The 18,335-nt window shown below is 40.6% G+C and overlaps 1 pseudogene; it reads left to right on the forward strand.

The window, feature by feature from the left end:
- LOC101690436 overlaps nucleotides 1-12,134 on the forward strand; it is a 28,103-nt pseudogene extending 15,969 nt beyond the window's left edge.
- Nucleotides 12,135-18,335: the final 6,201 nt, after the last annotated feature.

The following is an 18,335-nucleotide window of genomic DNA, read 5'->3' on the forward strand; positions in this document are numbered from 1 at the left end:
TTATAAGTAGTCTATGATGTAGGAAAGAAGTCAGGGTTTGAAGCCGACAGCCAAGAAAGAATTCTTGAGACATCGTTGGTGCAAAGCGGTGGTTTTATTAAAGCATGAGGAGAGGACCCATGGACAGAAGGAGCTGTACTGGGGTCATGGGGAGTGGCCCATTATATACCTTCAAGCTGGGAGGGAGTTAGGGGAGCACAAGTCTCTGGAATTTTGGAAGCAAGACTTTCAGGGCCTTGAGGGGGCTAACTATTTTTGGGAAAATGTCATTTATTATCCTCTAATAAAACCTCAGTCATGAGATCCTTCAGATGTATATCGATGGGCCATATGCTTGGAGGATGATTGCCAACACGTATCTTGTGGGGTTTAGAAATAAAGGAGATTTCTAAAGGAATTTTTATGTGGTAAAGTAGGCTTATAGGATCTAGGAAGGGGGTTTCCAGCTAGGATTGCCTTCTGCCCTTAGCAAAGTGTCAACCCCAAGGCAGTTGAGTCCCTAGAGAAATGTTACTCTGCCTGTTTCAAGGACTTGTCAATAGGCTGTAGGTAGTAAGGAAATTTAATAATTTTTCTTTTGCCTTTGTTTCCCACATCAGTCTAGATCTTCACGATGAATCTGAAGATAGAAAGAAGAGGGAGGTACACTGTGCACCCTGGAGCAAACTTCTCAAATCCCTGTGGACATATTCTCTTTTCCCAGTCTTTTTCTCTTGTTACCTCTTTCCTCCCCCACCCCCTTCTCTGATGGTACCTCCATGTCTCTATTCTTTGGTCCTTCCTTCTTCTGAATCATCTTCTGGGTCTTTTAACCTCTCAACCTTGTGGGACGAGCCATTTGGATCCACCATGCTTCTACTTTCAAGATCCTCCAGGATCTTCCCTCCTTAGAGAGCTGTGTGGGATATTAATGACAAAAATTTGTTCTGTCATATTTAGAAGACTTGATTTCCTTTCTTCATTTTGTCATTCACAAGCTGTGTGATATTATGCAAAATACTTTACATCTTGGAAACAGTTTCCTTTCTATAGAATGAAACTCACATCTGTTCTGCTCTCTGGAAGATCGTCAAAATATAAAATCATCATGCAAATATGTGTGGAGTACCGGCCATGTCCCAGGCACCATGCTGAATGCTTTAGGCATGTGGTTCCGCTTACCTTATGATGTTGGAACTAGTATCACCCCCATTTCACAGACAAATTGAATAACTGAGCTACTAAGTAACTTGCTGAAGGTTTTCTAGCTTGTAAGAAGCAGAGCCAAGATCAAAATTTGAGATATGAACCTCAGTACAGAAAAGGTGCTATTACAGAGATTCTATGGTGGTACCTGGCCCAGGTAAGTGTTCATACCTATTTGCTTACTGAATCAGGGAAATAGATGACATGCTTTTCTGGTAGGATGATGAGAGGTATTGTGTGAATTTCCAAAAAAAAAAAATCAGGATAATGTGAAATTACTCACTTTATTAGTTTTATGGATATTTGACTGTGCTATGCATGAAAGATGTCTCGTAGAGGCATGTCGGTCTAGTATAGTGGCTGTACAAGGAGACCAAGATTTAGGAAATTAAATTTTCTAAGCCTTCCCTTTTCATCTGTACTTCTTATAATTCTGATTTATAAAAGCATCCTGTTATAGGTTGCTGTAAAGGTTCAATGAAGCCATGCAGGAGAAATGTTTAACATATGGCTTGGCATATACTAATCACTCAACTCATCTTGTCTGTTAATGACAGCCATAATACTAGTGAACTAATAATGAATTGCTAAAATACCAGCGTGAAATTTCAAATGAGTTTTCATTTTGTACTGCTCTTCTGTATAGTGGCTGCATGATTTTTAGGGTCTCCATTGAATGGTTTGGCATTGGTAGAGAGTGTTTTGAATGAGAAGCCAGAAGACTTGTGTTTACATCACTTCTACAACTTCCATGTTTTGTGAGTTGGAGCAAGTTACTTTTTTCTAAATGAATCTCATTGGTAAAAGTAAGAATGAAAACACCTGCCCTTCCTCCCTACCCCTCTAGTGTAAGGTTACCTTGATGCAGCGTTCACAGTGGGGCTTTATGGACTCTAAAGTGCCCTGCCCATGGTTTTTTGTTTTTTGTTTTTTGTTTTTCCCTCCCTTCCATTTGAGAGCAGTGCTTTTCAGTTTCCCTTAAATGACCCAGCACTACAGCCTTGTTTAATAAACACGTGTGTCGGGTGCCTGGGTGGCTCAGTGGTTTAAGCCTCTGCCTTCAGCTCAGGTCATGATCTCAGGGTCCTGGGATCGAGCCCTACATCGGGCTCTCTGCTCAGCGGGGAGCCTGCTTCCCCCTCTTTCTCTGCCTGCCTCTCTGTCTACTTGTGATCTCTCTCTGTCTATCAAATAAATAAATAAAAATCTTAAAAAAAAAATAAACACGTGTGTGCTAGAGCATTTGGCTAATACCAGGAACTGTGTTTGCCATCCATGTTTTCCCTTGAATGGCAAAGTGAGCCATTGTGAGCTAAACTGTAGCAGTGACATTTACAATAAGTTTATAAAAGCAATTGCTACCTTGCCTGTTCTGCTAGTGTGGCATAATAGAGACTACTTAAGATGATTTGATCAGTAAACCGACAGTTTGAAGGAAGGGTCATAAAGGAGAGTGACAAAAAACAAATGTCTGAGATCCTGAATTTGCAACCGGATGAAGAATAGCCTTTGAGAATACATACCATTTATTTTGGGGTGTGCTTAACACCAGTCACTTTCTAGGAACCTTCTCTAAATGCTTCTGATAGCTGTGTGATTTATGTTGGTAATATTGTGATATATAAGAAATCTATTTTTGGTCATTCAAATAATCAAAATATATTCCTTGTGTATCTGGTCCTTCTCTAGGGTTTTTGGCTTATAGTTCCTAAAACCCTTGAAATTTCCCATGATAAGGGTTCTGGAGGGGTTTTTTGTTATGTTAATGAGGTGACTTTTGGAAAGCTCTTAGGTAACCAAAGCATGGGGGGCTAGTTGCCTGGAGAACCAAGCCTGTGATTGTAAGAGCTGGAACTTTCAGTTCTACCCCTAGACTTCAGGGGAAGGCAGAGGGGCTGGAGGTTGAATCAGACAATGACCAATGACTTATTAACTAGTCATGACTATATAATGAAGCCTCCATAAAACTTGGGAGAGTTTCCAAGTTGGTGAACATGGAGGGGTTGGTGAGAATGGTACCCTAGGGAGGGCATGGAAACTCTGCATGCTTTCTTCATATCTCACGTGATGCAACTCTTCATATACCTTTTGATTCATATCCCTGACCACATCTTTACATGAACTGTAAACCTAAGTAAGTGGTGTTTCTCTGAGTTCTGTGAACCGCTCTAGCACATTCACTGAACCTGAGCAGGAGGTCGTTGGAACCTCTAGTCTGTAGCCAGTAGGTCAAAAGCACAAGTAAGCCTGGCGCTTGGAACTGGCATCTGAAGTGGGGCTGGGGGCAGTCACCCTTGACCCTGTGGAGTCTGATGCTATCCCTGGATAGATAGTGTCAGAATTGAGGCAAATCCTTGGATTCCCTTCTGGAGTCTGAGAATTGCTTGGTGTTGTATGTGTGTGGGGACTCACCACCCCACCCCCACGCTGAATTGGGTAAGAACACCTAAAAGAAGGTATTACTATCCTTATTTTGTAGGTGAGGAGACTGAGGTTCAGAGGTGTAGGTCACCAGTCAGGCCACCCCTTGAATTCTGTCTTTCAGAGTATGGAACTACCGCCTATCCAGTTTTATATGCCAAAGTACTCTGAGTCAGCTTTGATGTACCCCTTCCTCTCTATTTTCAGATCCAATTTATCATGAAGGCTTAAATGATTTTAGTTCTTAGATATCCCTTACATTCTGTTCACTCCTTTTGTCCATGTCATCACTAGCTCTTGCACGAATCACGACACTGGACTTCTACTCATGTCCCGGTGTCCATGCTGCCCTCTGGTCTGTGCTTGGGTCTGATCATGTCCTACATCACCCCTGGCCCTCAGAATGAAGGCAAACCTCCTAACCATGGCCACAGGTGCCTCTTCATTTCTCGGACCTCTCCACGTGTTCCTCCTCTCTGTTCACGCTATGCACATTCCATCTCTCAGACCGGACTGGGCCCATCCCAGTGCTGCGCCTTGCCCAGGATGCTGGCTCTCCCTCACTTCCCCACTGACCCTTCTGATCCCTGCTCCAGCTACCTTTCCTAAGGGAAGTCTGTGACCTTTGTAAGAAGGACAAGCCTTCCCGGTGGATGACCTTGTGGTTCGAGGGACCTTCCTTCTCAGCACTTACAACAGTTGCATTAATTTGGGTAACAGGTGTGTTGGTTCCTAGCGATGCCTCCAAGGTGTAAAGTCAGGAAGACAAGGATGATATCTGAGTTCCTAGAGCCTAGTGAGCTCAGTGAGATATTGTTGAGTTTTTGAGTGACTTGGGCAAGGCACTGCAGCTAGAAAGTGATAGATTTGGCATTTAAACTCATTTCTTTCTGACTCTAAAGACTTTGATTTTAATACCATTCACTTTGGGGCAATGCTGTTCTAGCAGGAGGACTGATAAGTGTCCTTTATAGTAAGATCAAATATATTTTGGTTCTATCAGATAAAGTTTGATAAAAATGGATTATTAAGAACAGATTTGATAAGCAGAGCTTCCCGCCCAAGGTTTGAGGATTTTGCATCAAAGGGAAATGTAATGAAAATGGATCAACCTGGGCTGATGGCAGCAGGAGGGTGTAGGAGGGTGCCTCCCTCTTTACTCCCCACCCCAAGTAGAGTAAGATAATGATGAATTATCTCTTTTGGACTGTGTGTGTTGGCTTATGTGTGAGTGAAGCAAAGTCTTTGAACCAATGAAGTCATGCAATTAAAGAATTTGCAGAAAATTGCCAGAGTGCATTGGTACTTTGTCCCAGGCACCCCTCCCTGAGTCCACATTATCTCGAATTTGCTTCTGTCTTGAACTGGCACTGTAGGCTACGGGATGGAGGGGAGGCAGGGAGAGGCCAGTACATAGCTCCTAGTTTCAATTCTGCTACACACAGCTGACTGAATTTGATCAACCTCCTTAATGTGTCTGGGTCCCAGTTTCCTCATCTGAAAAATCAGAGTGCCTAAGCAGGCCTGAGTTCCTTTCAAATCGACACTCCATTACCTCTCTTCCCACTGTTGATATACTTATGGAAGCCACTGTTCTCTTCTTCTCTCTGGTGGATGTTATGACTTCTATATTACAAAGGTGACATCTCCAACCTAAATGACCCCTCAAGGAAATTAAATCTTTAATCATTTCCACCTGGTAAGTGCAAAGGCTGAAGGAAAGAGCTAGCCATCAATAGCTCTGTAGATGGCTAATTAATTCAGTGGGATAGGATCCGTGCAAACACGTGCTTATACAGCCATAATTTGCCTATCATTTTCCTTTGCAACTCAGAAGAAAGTGAATAATTTCCAATGAGCCTCTCATTTGAACATATTGAAAAAACATGTCATTAGCAAAAGGAGCATTTAGTAGCTCGATTACCGTATTGCTCCAAGTATGTGGACCAGTTATTTTTCCATTGGGGGTAATTAGCCGAGCAGAAAGCTGCAAAGTCTTGAGACACCCAAATCCTTGTATGTCTTATATGGGTGTTGAGATAGCAGAGTGGGAAGGGGAGGGAAGATGAGGCCATTAAACAACAAGGGAACAGGTCAGCTGCATTTCCTGTGGTTAGTCAGAAGCCTCTAAAGGAATGGAAATAAAGCTATCATGGAAATGTGTCTGTAGCGTCTCATTAACCTAAGAAAAGTGCAAAATAGAAAAGGCTAAACCTGATGTAAATTTAAAAATTCAGTATTTCATTTGCTTCTCTGCCCTGATCCTTTCTTCCTACCGTGTTCACTTTTTCTTTCTTCTTGCCTGCAGCCACACTGGCTTACCCACTCTGAAGGAGGTGACCTTGGCGAGATGCTTCAATTCTCTGTATTTTCCATTTGTACACTTTGGGTCAATAATCCTGGGTTTTCACACCTTGAGTCATTACTGTTCAGATCCTCTAAGAAAATTGGTTACACATGTGCTTTGGAAAACTCATCACCTAGCACAGACGGTGGACAGCCTCTGACCAGCAAGGGCAGCTGTTTCCTGGGGTTTGGTTGCCATAACGGGAAGAATTTTCCTGGATTCTTTTTTTTTCTCCAGAAAGAAAACATTGCTCTTCTATTTGAAGCAGCCTCTCTGCACAGGTGTGTGGAAATCCTAAGGTAGTCAGAGCTTTGCACTGATTCTAGAGCAGAGCATCAAGATTGCTGGGGCTGTGCGGTCATTTTCTATTACAGATTTTAGTCCACAGGCTGGTCACAGCCCCTCCTAATGTGCAAGAATCTTGTTGACAGTGGGAGTCAGAAGGCAGGGATCACATCTTTCTTTCCCTTTTGGCTGGGCAGTCCCAGGAGGGTGATGTGAAACATTTAATTGGAACATATATCAGTGGTAATAAGGAATCTATCTCTTAAAGCCTTCCTGGGAGAGTTCCTGACGATTTATAAAAGACACAGCATTGATTAAATGACTCATGCTTCCTTCTGCGTGGAGACAACTCAGGTCACTGGGCCATTTAGGACCTTATGTTCCCCCTTTGCCAATAACCCCCACTCCTGGAATTTATTTAGGGAATAGCTCATGCTATTTAACTCAATATTTTGATTAGCAGAGCTAGCATTCATGGAATATCAATATAAATTGCACTATCATACCAGACTTCATTTAAAAATTATCTGGCTCTAATTCAATTCTTCTTTAAGAACAGATTTTTTTTTTCTTTATAACTTAGTTTATCATTAGGGCCATGAACATTTTACAATGTTGGAAAAAATTATTTGAATTTCTTTTCATTTAAAACCTCTAGCCGTGAGGCACCAGGTGGCTTGGTTGGCTAGGTAACTGGCTTTTGATTTCGCCTCAGGTCATGATCTTGGTCATGCGATGGAGCCCCATGTGGGACTCTGTGCTCAGTGGGGAGTCTGCTTGAGATTCTCTTGCTCCCTCTCCTTCTGTCCCTCCCCCTACTTGCTCTCTCTTTTTCTCTCAAATAAATAAATAAATCTTAAAAAAAAAATAAGACCTCTAGCCTTTCATGTAAGCCAACTTTCACAAATACTGTACTTTCCCACTATAGGAAAATTGGTATTCAGAGAAAAGTATGAGCAAAAAGCCACCCATTACCCAGACTTCAAAGATTAACAACTGTTAATAGCTTAGTCTATTTCTGGTTCTTTTTGCTGTACCTGTATTTCATAGTTTCATCATATGTCACAGAAATTGTATATATTAACTTTAAAATAACCCACTTTTATTGTTATAAATGAAATACACATTTTATACATACAAATAGAACATAGAAAACTATAAAAAGGAAAATTAAGGTCACTTAGACTCTTAAGATTTAGAAACAATCATTAAAATTTTGGTGTATTTTCTCAGAATATTCTTTCCTATATCTTTAGTCTTTTTTCTTCCTATTAAATTCTTCAAAAATACAGAAAAGTTAGAGACTAACACAACTGACACTAATGTATCCAACCTCAAAGTCTCAAAAATATAGATATTTTTCTATGTAGATTTCAGATTCTTTTATTTTTCTTTTGTGATTCAGTGTCTCTCCCTCCCCCCCCCTTTTTTTGGCAAAATAAAACATTGCAGATACAGCTGATGCTTCCTGTGCTCATTTTTATCTTTCCAAGATTGATCCATGTTGAAATGGGTAGCTCTAGTCTATTTAATTTCCCTGCTGACTAATATTCTACCATATGGACATAGCACACCATAAGTACTACAGTATTGCCATCTGTATTCCTGCGTGGGTCTCTTAAAAAGAATCTCTTACGTATGTGGTATTGCTAATGTGTGGGGCAGGCTTGTCTCCAACTTAACCAGATATCGACAAACTATTTAAAGCGATTGTAATAATTTGTGTTCCTATAAGTGATGTTGGGCAGCTCATTTTGGTTTTGGCTTTACTCAGTGTTATTATTAGACTTTAAAGTTTTTGCTTATCTTGAAGAGTGTAGAATGGCTTCTTTTGTTATATGTTACTTATACCTTATTATTGATGATACGAGTAACCTTTATTTCTAAGTCACAACTGGTATGGATCTGTTTTTCGATTTAATTCATTGATTGAGCACTATGTCAATTGCAAGATTCCCTGAGGTTGCTATGTAGGGCTGCTGCCAAATCTGGCTGCCCAGATCTGCCTTCTCCAACCCTATGGCACCAGCATCGATATTGCTGTCTTCTGGTTCTAGAGTTCTCCTTCTTCAGAGTCTGGGAAGGTTCTAGCTATAGAAATGAGCTGTGGTAAAAGGAAGGATTCTATTAAAACAATTCTGTTGTCTTTTTACCTACTACTAATCATGCCAACCATAAATATACTTATAAAAATTGTACAGGCTATAGATGACACCATGCAATATCGGAACATATTGAAACTACAAATCCTCTTCCATTTTTCTCCCCTTTGCCCAGTAAATAACCACTTTCGATAACCTGGGCTTTTTCCTTCCTATTTGTGTTTATGTACAAACCTGATGAATATTGTTGAACATGTCTCTTGGGCTCATGTAATTTTGTAACTTAATGTTATCCGTCAACATCTGTGCAGGGTTCTATATTATGGAACAATAATAGAATAACTAACCTCATTCTTCTAATGATGGGTGTTTCGCCTGCTTTCAGTTTTCCATTATTATAAACAACTTGGTGGAAAATATTACTGTAAATGTCTTTGGGCATCAGTGTAAGAATTGCCTCAAGAGACATTTCTAGAAGTCCTATTTACATGCCAATTTTAAAAAGTTTCCTGATGATTCAATGACTTCTAAGTCAGTTTGGACACAGTTCCTAGATTTTGTGAGCTTTATGTTTTGTGTAAAATGGCAGAAGTAAAAGTAACTACCTGATAGGGTAGTTCTGGGGATTGAATGAGATAATGTGTATAAAGTCCATACACAGAGCTTGGACCATAGTAGAGGTTTAATTAATGTCAATTTTTTTCGACCTCTTTCTCAGCTGGCAAAAGGGAAATGTGGGGGGGGGGAGGAAATGAAATACATTTCCACTCATACCAGACTTTGGTCTAGAGCTGGCATTGTTCTCAAATATCTCTAATAGGTTCCCATGGAAAGAAAAAAATATTTTTCATCCAGAATGTAATAGGAAGTATAACAGAGGGGAAAACCCTTCAATCCTCTGTGTGGAAAGCTATCATGTTGACATATTTCTCAAATGTGAAGTGAGGCGTTAAGGCTGTTCTCAATGATTCTTGCTTTCTCACTATCAGCTTCCTCTGCTTCTATTTTCTCATCTGGGATTAACTGTAGTATTTGTAACAATTATAAAAAATAAAAATAATTTCATATAAAATTTCTCAAATGCATTGGATCTAGTAAGGAAGAGTCAGAAATGGCTCATTTCTTCCCTCACCCTTCCGAGTTGCTCTGGGATTGATTCTTACCCATCCATTGGAACAAGTCTTTGGCATCCCATACTTTTTCTGAACAATTGTAGGGTTTAAGAAATCCTGTCCCGTTTATAATTGCAAAATTTAAAAATGTCATCCAATTTAAAACTTATCCTCTCTTGCATATTTTAATAAATAGCATAATCAATGGGAAAGGATGAAAGGAGACATATCTAAAATTCAATGGATAATTTAAAATGGAATCATAAAAAATATTTAAGTCTCCCAAAAGAAGTCAGAGAAAAAGGGAACAGGGGAAAAAGCTGGGAGGGCAAACAGAAAACAAACAAAATACCAAAACAAACAATAAGCAAATGATGGACCTAACTCCAATCACATCAATCACCAGCAAATCAATATTTAATAACATTAACTGTTAATGAATTACCCACTCCAATTAATATGTCAAGATTGCCAGAATTGATTTAAAAACCCAAGACCCACTGCTATGCTGTCTATAAGAGATTCACTTTAAATATAAAAATACAGATAGGTTTAAATAAACATGTTGTAAAATACACTCTAAAAATGAAGTGACAGAAGTCTGAAGTAGCTATATTAATATGAAATAAAGTGTATTACAAGTCAAGAAAAAGAAGGATCTTTCATGATAGTAAAGGAATCAATTCATCAGGAAGACATAACATTAAAGAAAACTAAGTATCTTGGCATGAGTATATGTAAGTATATGAGTATATGTAAGTGATGAATCACTAAATTCTATGCCTTCAATCAATTTTACTATATATGTTAACTAACTAGAATTTAAATAAAAAACTTGAAAAAAAGATAAAAAGAAAGTACCTACTAACAGTCTCAATCTACATGAGGCAGTAATAGACAATCCACAATGTTTATTGGTGATTTTAATACCTATCCCTGAACCAATCAATCCATCCACTAAAGGAAACTTAGTGAAGACACAGTTGAACAGAACTACACTATCAACCAACCTGAACGAACTTACAGAAGACTATACCCACCAGCCACAGAATACACATATTTTTCCAAGTGCTTATGGTATTCACCAACATAGATCATAGTTTGGGTCATAAAAAAACATGCAATAGTTTAAATCAAATTGAAACCATCCACGTATGTTCCTGGACCACAATAAAATTAAAATAGAAATTAACAATAAGATATCTAGGAAAGTCTCAACTATTTGGAGATGAAATATAAACCATGGGTCACAGAAAAATAAATCTCAGGAGGATATAGAAAACATTGTAATCTGAATGATAATAAATAGAACGTATCAACATTTATAGAATACAACCATAGTAGGTCTTACAGGGAACTTTATAGCTATCTATGCTTATAATAGAAAAAGGGGAAAGTCTAAAATTAATGACCTAAAGAGGATAGGTGGAACTAAAAAGGCAAGGAAAATCCGAGGAAAGTAGTAGGAAGGAAATCATAAAAATAAAAGTGCAGGACCGGACAAATGAAAACAGAAAAGAAAGAAAATCAACCAAGCAATTGTTTTGTAACAAGGCAATTGGCTCTTTGAAAAGATTGGAATTAGTAACCTACTAGTTACGCTGAGCGTGCAATAAAAGGGAGAAAACACTAATTCTCCATATCGGAAGTGAAGGAGGGATGATCACCGCAGATCCTATGGACACAAGGAGGATAAGAGTATTCTGAACAAGTTTAGAAGATGAGGTCCCACCTTTCCACTCCGGCTGCTGCTCGTTTCCCTGCCTGCCTCCCATCGCCGAGAATCATCCATCCTTTGGTGCAGGGAGAAAAAAAAAAAGCAAGTAGCAGTGGTCAGGAGACAGATTTCCAGCACCACGTGCTTTGGAGGATTGCAGAACGTTTTTGAACATGACAGTGTTGGACTGAACTGCCAAGTGAAATTTGCTATCTTACTTACCACCCGAGTCAGAAGCTGGAAAACGTCCTGCGCTGCATGGTTATCTGGTTTAACTTGCATGGAACAAAATTTTATATCAAAGTCTGGTTATCATCAAGCTGCCGCTGAACATGGCCTTGTCGTCCTTTCTCCAGATGACAGCCCTCCTGGCTGCAGTATTACAGGAGAAGACAAGAGCTAGGACTTTGGCACTGGTGCTGGGTTTCGAAGTAGATGCCACTGAAAATCCTTGGAAAATGAACTATAGAATGTACTCTTATGTAACGGCAGAGCTTCCCCATCTCATAAATGCCAGTTTTGCAATGGACCCCCTAAAGGAGGTCTATTTTTGGCCACTCTAGGGGAGGCCACAGAGCTCTGATATGGGCTTTGAAGAATCCTGGAAAGTCCAAGTCTGTGTCAGCATTTGCTCCAATTTGCAACTCAGCGCTCTGTCCTTGGGGGGGGGGAAAAATTTTTAGCGGATATTTGGGAACAGATCAAAGTAAATGGAAGGCTGATGTTGCTACCCATCTTGTGAAGTCCTATCCAGGTGTTCAGCTGGACATACTACTTGATCCAGGAAAAGTGGCCAGTGGCCTACAGATGGACAATTACTACCTGATAACTTCTTAGCTGTCAGTACAGAAAAGAAAGTCCCTTTTGTTTTCAGATTACAAGAGGGTTATGATCATAGCTACTACTTCATTGCAGTCTTTAGTACTGAGCACATCAGACATCATGCAAAATACCTGAATGTATGAAAAACTTCAGATAAGAAAATTTCTTCAGGATTACAACATGGTAATAAACAGAACTGCGGGGAAAAAGGATTTCAAGACATTGGATTTCATAGTGCTAAAAACGCATCATTCCACAGTTGCATCAATTTCTGAATAAATATATAAAACCTGAAAAAACGAGATTATCATGATCAACTTTATGGTGGCAGATTCAACAATGTGGATGAAATAAACACAATTTTTGAAAATACATCTTGTAACAACTGATACAGGATCTACCAGAAATATTGATATGAACTTCTGCTAATCACAAGATACATTAAGACAATGAATATGCAAGCCAAAGACTGGGAAGAAATATTTATAAACATTTTCTGACAAAGGACTAGATTTGAGGGTATGGGAGGATTTTTTATAACCTCACAATAAAAAGATAAAACAACAATGGCAACAACAACAAAAACTACCGTCTAGAAGAAGAAAAGATTTCAGGAGACACTTTACAAGGATGATACACAAGTGGAACAAATGCTCAACAAGATTACTCATCAAAGAAATATAAATTAAGGGGAACCTGGGTGGCTCAGTTGTTAAGCAGCTGCCTTCGGCTCGGATTGAGCCCCGCGTCAGGCTCACTGCTCAGCATGAAGCCTGCTTCTCCCTGTCCCACTCCCCCTGCTTGTGTTCCCTCTCTTGCTGTGTCTCTCTCTGTCAAATAAATAAATAAAATCTTAAAGAAAAAAGAAACATAAATTAAACCACAACAAGAACAAGATACCACTCACACCCACCAAATGGTTGTTTAGAAAGGTTAAACAATAATGTTGGCAAGAATGTGGAGCAACTGAAATTCTCTCATATTGCTGGTGGGAATATAAAGTACGATCACGCTCAAAAGTTTCTAGAATTTCCTTATAAAAGTAAACATACACTTAACTTATAAATCCAGTCACTTCACTGGATTTAATCAATGAAAATGTATATTAAAAAACAACAACAACAAGACTTATAGAAGAACATAATAGTTTTACTCATACAGCCAAAAACGACACAGTCCTCCGGTCCACAAACAGAATGCATAAGCAAAGTCTCGTAATCTGCCACCAGTACAAGTAAAAGAGCTGTTGATATGTAGAGCAATAGTGTTGACTATCAAAAACATTTTGCTGAAATGAAGGGTTATTAATATATATTTTTTTATTTTTTATTTAAAAAAATTTTTTTTTCACTTTATTTTATTTCTTTTCAGTGTTCCTGAATTCATTGTTTAGGCACCATACCCAGTGCTCCATGCAATATGTGCCCTTCTTAATACCCACCACCAGGCTCACTCAATCCCCTACCTCCCTCCCCTCCAAAATCCTCAGTTTGTTTTTCAGAGTCCACAGTCTCTCATGGTTTGTCTCCCCCTCCAATTTCCCCCAACTCACTTCTCTTCTCCATCTCCCAGTGTCCTTGTGTTATTCCTTATGCTCCACAAGTAAGTGAAACTGTGTAGAAGAATGAAACTTGACCATTCTCTTACGTCATGCACAAAGATAAAAACTGAAAATGGACAAAAGACCTCAACATGAGGCAGGAATCTATCAAAATCCTAGAGAAGAACATAGGCAGTAACCTCTTCAACATCAGCCAAAGCAACCTCTTTCAAGATATGTCTCCAAAGGCAAAGGAAACATGTGAAAATGAACTTTTCAGACTTCATCGATATCAAAAGCTTCCGCACAGCAAAGGAAACAGTCAACAAAACAAAGAGGCAACCCGCGGAATGGGAGAAGATATTCACAAATGACAGTACAGACAAAGGGCTGATATCCAAGATCTCTAAAGAACTTCTCAAACTATATGGTTTAATTTACATGGAATTCTAAAATTTGGCTAACCCAATCTATGCTTGAAAAAAATCTAAAAGTGGGAGGCAATTGGCTGATAAAAAAACATGAAGGGGACTTTGGGGGGTTACGGTAATGTTCTTTATTTGATGAGTTTTGGGTTATACATATGCATTTGTCAAAACTCAACAAACATATAGTGAAGATTTCTGATTTCATCGTATGTAAAACTGTAGCGAACCCTAGTTAATGCATGCTGAGGTATTAGGACATGTATATTTATGTCTGCAGTTCACTTTGAAATGCATGAAACAAAGAGGGAGTAATGAATGGATAGATATGTGAGAAAGATAGATGGTGGGTCTATAGGGGTTCACCATAAACTTTTTTCAACTTTTGCTGAATGTCTGAAAATTTTCATAAGAAAATATTGGCAAAAACCCTCTTCATCCCTCCCTGTCTTTGTGACAGCCTCAGGAAATCTGTAGTGGGAAGAGGGAGGAAGATAGTGTGTTTGGTATTTGTTTGTCCGGTCATATACCTTCCTAGTAGTGGCTTCTGGCCCTTGTAGGGTTGACTTTGAGGAGGGGAGAGAGGAGAAGCCAGGAGGCTCTTATGGAATAGGACATTTGCATCTGGCATCCCCTTCTGGGTGCAGATGTGCAGATGCCAGCCCTTTTCAGGGGACCTATTAGTGTGTTCCACAGAAATTTCCCTAGTAGGAATCTCTGGCTACAGTTCACTAACTTAGGTAATACCTTTTCTGGATGGCCACTTACAATATCCCAAACACTTACCTCTGATGGCATGGTGCAGCCGCTTCCCGATGAGACTGACTGCCTCTGGTAGGAAGCTTTTGGGGACAGTCTTTTTAAAGATCTATCTGGTTCCTATTGTAGGGCCCATAGTGGGTTTTTGGAAAACATGTACACACCTTTGTGCAGTCTAACTTGAAGAATGGGCCATTCCCAATTTAGTTCTTCCTTCTTTCTGCCCCCTTCGTCCAGTCCAACCCTCTTGCCTTTGGATTTACTCAGATGTGCATGGCAGTCCCTGAGTCCTGCAAACTCCAGGAGCACCTGTCAATCTCTCTGAGTAGTTGTTTTAAGACTCGTCATCGGGCAGCTCACCTGCCTTAAAATGAGGGGAAAGCATTTCCCCACCTATGGGGAAAATGTGAGGAGGGGGAACCTATGGCACATAACCCCCACCCATTTAAAAATATTTTATTTATTTATTTGAGAGAGAAAGAGCACGAGCACAAGTGGGGGAGGAGCAGAGGCAGAGGGAGAAGCAGAATCCCTGATGAGCAGGGAGCTGGATAGGAGGCTGGATCCCAGGATCCCAGGACCCTTAGATCATGACCTGAGCTGAAGGCGGATGCTTAACTGACTGAGCCACCTAGGTTCCCTGGCACATACCCCTTTTTAAAGAAGTCCTCACTCTAAGCTCCAGTGAAAAAATTTTTTTTAAAGATTTTATTTATTTATTTGACAGAGAGAGAGAGATCACAAGTAGGCAGAGAGGCAGGCAGAGAGAGAGGGGGGAAGCAGGCTCCCTGCTGAGCAGAGAGCCCGATGTGGGACTCAATCCCAGGACCCCGAAATCATGACCTGAGCCGAAGGCAGCGGCTCAATCCACTGAGCCACCCATGCGCCCCCCTCCAGTGAAATTTTAAATAAAGCTTAGGAGTAAATAATAGTCAACACTGGTAAAAGTGGCTCTCTACTTTACCCTTTGCAGCCTTGCAGAGAGGGTCTTGGACTTGACTTTAAATGAGAAGTTTCTTGACAACTATTTTTTGGTACTTAAGCTTTAGCTGAAATGCAAAACTTGGAGAAGATGGAAAGTTTTCATAATCCTGTGACAGTAGCTGATCTGTTTCCTTCCGCTGTCTCATGCATGGCAGAATATTTATGAGGTAGAGATGTTTGCAGAAAAGAACCCTAATGTGGAAAGGGGTCTCACAGACCTAATCCCACCTCTTTTCCTCACTGAAGAGACTCAAAGATTCCACGGTTTGCCTGGGGAAACACAACTAAGTAGCAGGAGAGATGAACTCATTTCTGGTTCACTGCTCAGAAAGCGGCTTTTATAACTTGCCCTCTGCCAGGGGGATAAAAACGAAGTCAGTGATTTCCCTCCATTCCTGAGCCCGTGCTCATCTTAACCTTTGGCTGTGAGTGGCTGAGAGCAGAACACTTTCCCCAGTAGCCCTGGTAGGACCCCGGGCCAGCCTAAATGGCTTGCACCACACATCACCTGCGCAGCTGCCCCTTTCAAAGAGGAATTGGCTCAAAGCATTTTGTTTGGCTTTGTGAGTCAGCTGGAAGGAGACCCGTGACTCTGAACTCAGATTACAGAGGAAAGGGGCCATTCGTCTGGCAGGGTGGAGGAGCCTCTCCTTGGGATTTCTCGATTACCTTTTGAATAACCCTGTTTGCCGCGGACCACAAACTCTGCCTCCATTAGATGCTGGAATCCTATTACTGTCTGTAGTTCAGGGTGGACCCTTTTTGCTCCTTGCCTTTCTTTGGAGGGGCAGGGCAGAACTTGCATTTGGGGTGTTTGCTCTCTGGGGGTGAGAACAGGTAGAGTCAGGTAGCAAGTGATGGCCAGAATGCAAAGCAGACAGTTAGCAAATGCCTTAATGCTTTGGTCTGAGTCTTGTGTTTATCCTGCTCCCCAGAGGTGGGGTTGTTGGTTGTCTTTGGGTCCTCCATACAGCGTGGCCTCAGAGGGAAAGGCATTAGATTATTCCATTCAGCACTGTGTGAGGACTCCAGGCTAGGAATTTTATGGTCATTATTTCATTGCAGTCTCAAGACAGCCTCAGAACTATTTCCCTTTCATAGATGAGAAAGAAGTTAAGTACTTCTCCGGAGTTAACAAGTCAGAGGTCTAGAGGGAGGTCAAATTCTCGAAGCAATCCATGGGACGCCCCACAAGAATCCACAGATAAAAACTATAGCATTGCTCTCATATCACTTAATCAAATTGACATTAATGAAAAGCAATGGATTGCCTCCTTCTAGCCACAGGAAGAGCCACACGACTATAGCTAATCAGTGGTATAAATGCCTCTCTCAAGGGACTATGTGATCAGAATTCACAGGCAGCATTGAAATGTAGGAATATGGGAAAGAGAGGACTAAGACTTAGCGGGTGTTGGAGAGGAATTCTCCCAGTGCTCTTCAACACGGGCATGGAGGTAGAGGAACTGGGGAGATGTTAGTCAAAGGGTACAAACTTGCAAATCAAAGATGAGTAAGCTCTGGAGATCTAATGCAAGGCATAGTAACTGTAGCCAACAACACTTCGTTATGGACTTCAGAGTTGCTAAGAGACTAGATCTTACGTGTTCCACCACAAAAAGTAAATAATTATGTGAGGTAGTAGAAGTGTTAATTAATCCTATTGTCATAATCATATTGCAATATATAAATACTCACATCAACAGGTTGTGCCCCTTCAACTTCCACAAGGCTATATATCAATTATATTTCAATTAATAAATATCATGAGGCAAGCCCAGAACAATGAAAAGAAATAAATCTCGGGGGTTTTTTTTTTGAGGGGGGGACACAAACAAGTGAATACAAGCAAGTGAATGTTGGTTTGCACCACTCTGCCATCCCATCTTGTTTGAATGACCTTCATCAGTGTCAAAACTTTTCAGTTTGGTGAGAACTCATTTAAGATTGTTTTCCTGTAGGGGCGCCTGGGTGGCTCAGTGGGTTAAGCCGCTGCCTTCGGCTCAGGTCATGATCTCGGGGTCTTGGGATGGAGCCCGCATCGGGCTCTCTGCTCAGCAGGGAGTCTGCTTCCCTTCCTCTCTCTCTGCCTGCCTCTCTACCTACTTGTGATCTCTCTCTGTCAAATAAATAAATAAAATCTTAAAAAAAAAAAAAGATTGTTTTCCTGTAATGGGATTGTTTCAGCAGAGAAAGAAACACAGCTTGTGGAGTTCTTGATGTGAGGAGGCATTTTCCGAGGTTCTGAGGGAACTTTTGGGACATTCTCAAACCAAGCTCCTATGGACAGACTTCTCTGCTGGACAAGTGCCTGTGAGAGGGGTATTCCATCCTATCTCTTCCTTCCAAATCCATCCCTCTGCTGGTGTAATGAGGGAGAAAGGGCCAGGGTAGGGGAGAGCTCTTTACCAATAACAGATATTAGGTCTGCACCTATCAATCTCTAGTCAACAGTTGGTCTTTGTGGATTTCTTTGTGGGTATGAATTGCACAACATGTAAATGCTGGCTTTTCCTCTCCCTTTCCTTGCCAGGACTCTGCTTCTTGCTCCACATCCGTAATCAGCTATTCCATGTCAATACCTGTTGAAGTGAGGCTTGTAATGCAGATGATTGGCAAACGCTGTTCTGGTGGCT

This window comes from Mustela putorius, unplaced genomic scaffold, assembly GCF_011764305.1.
Source record: "Mustela putorius furo isolate JIRA1106 unplaced genomic scaffold, ASM1176430v1.1 tig00003875_pilon_pilon_pilon, whole genome shotgun sequence".
Classification (NCBI taxonomy): Eukaryota; Metazoa; Chordata; class Mammalia; order Carnivora; family Mustelidae; genus Mustela; species Mustela putorius.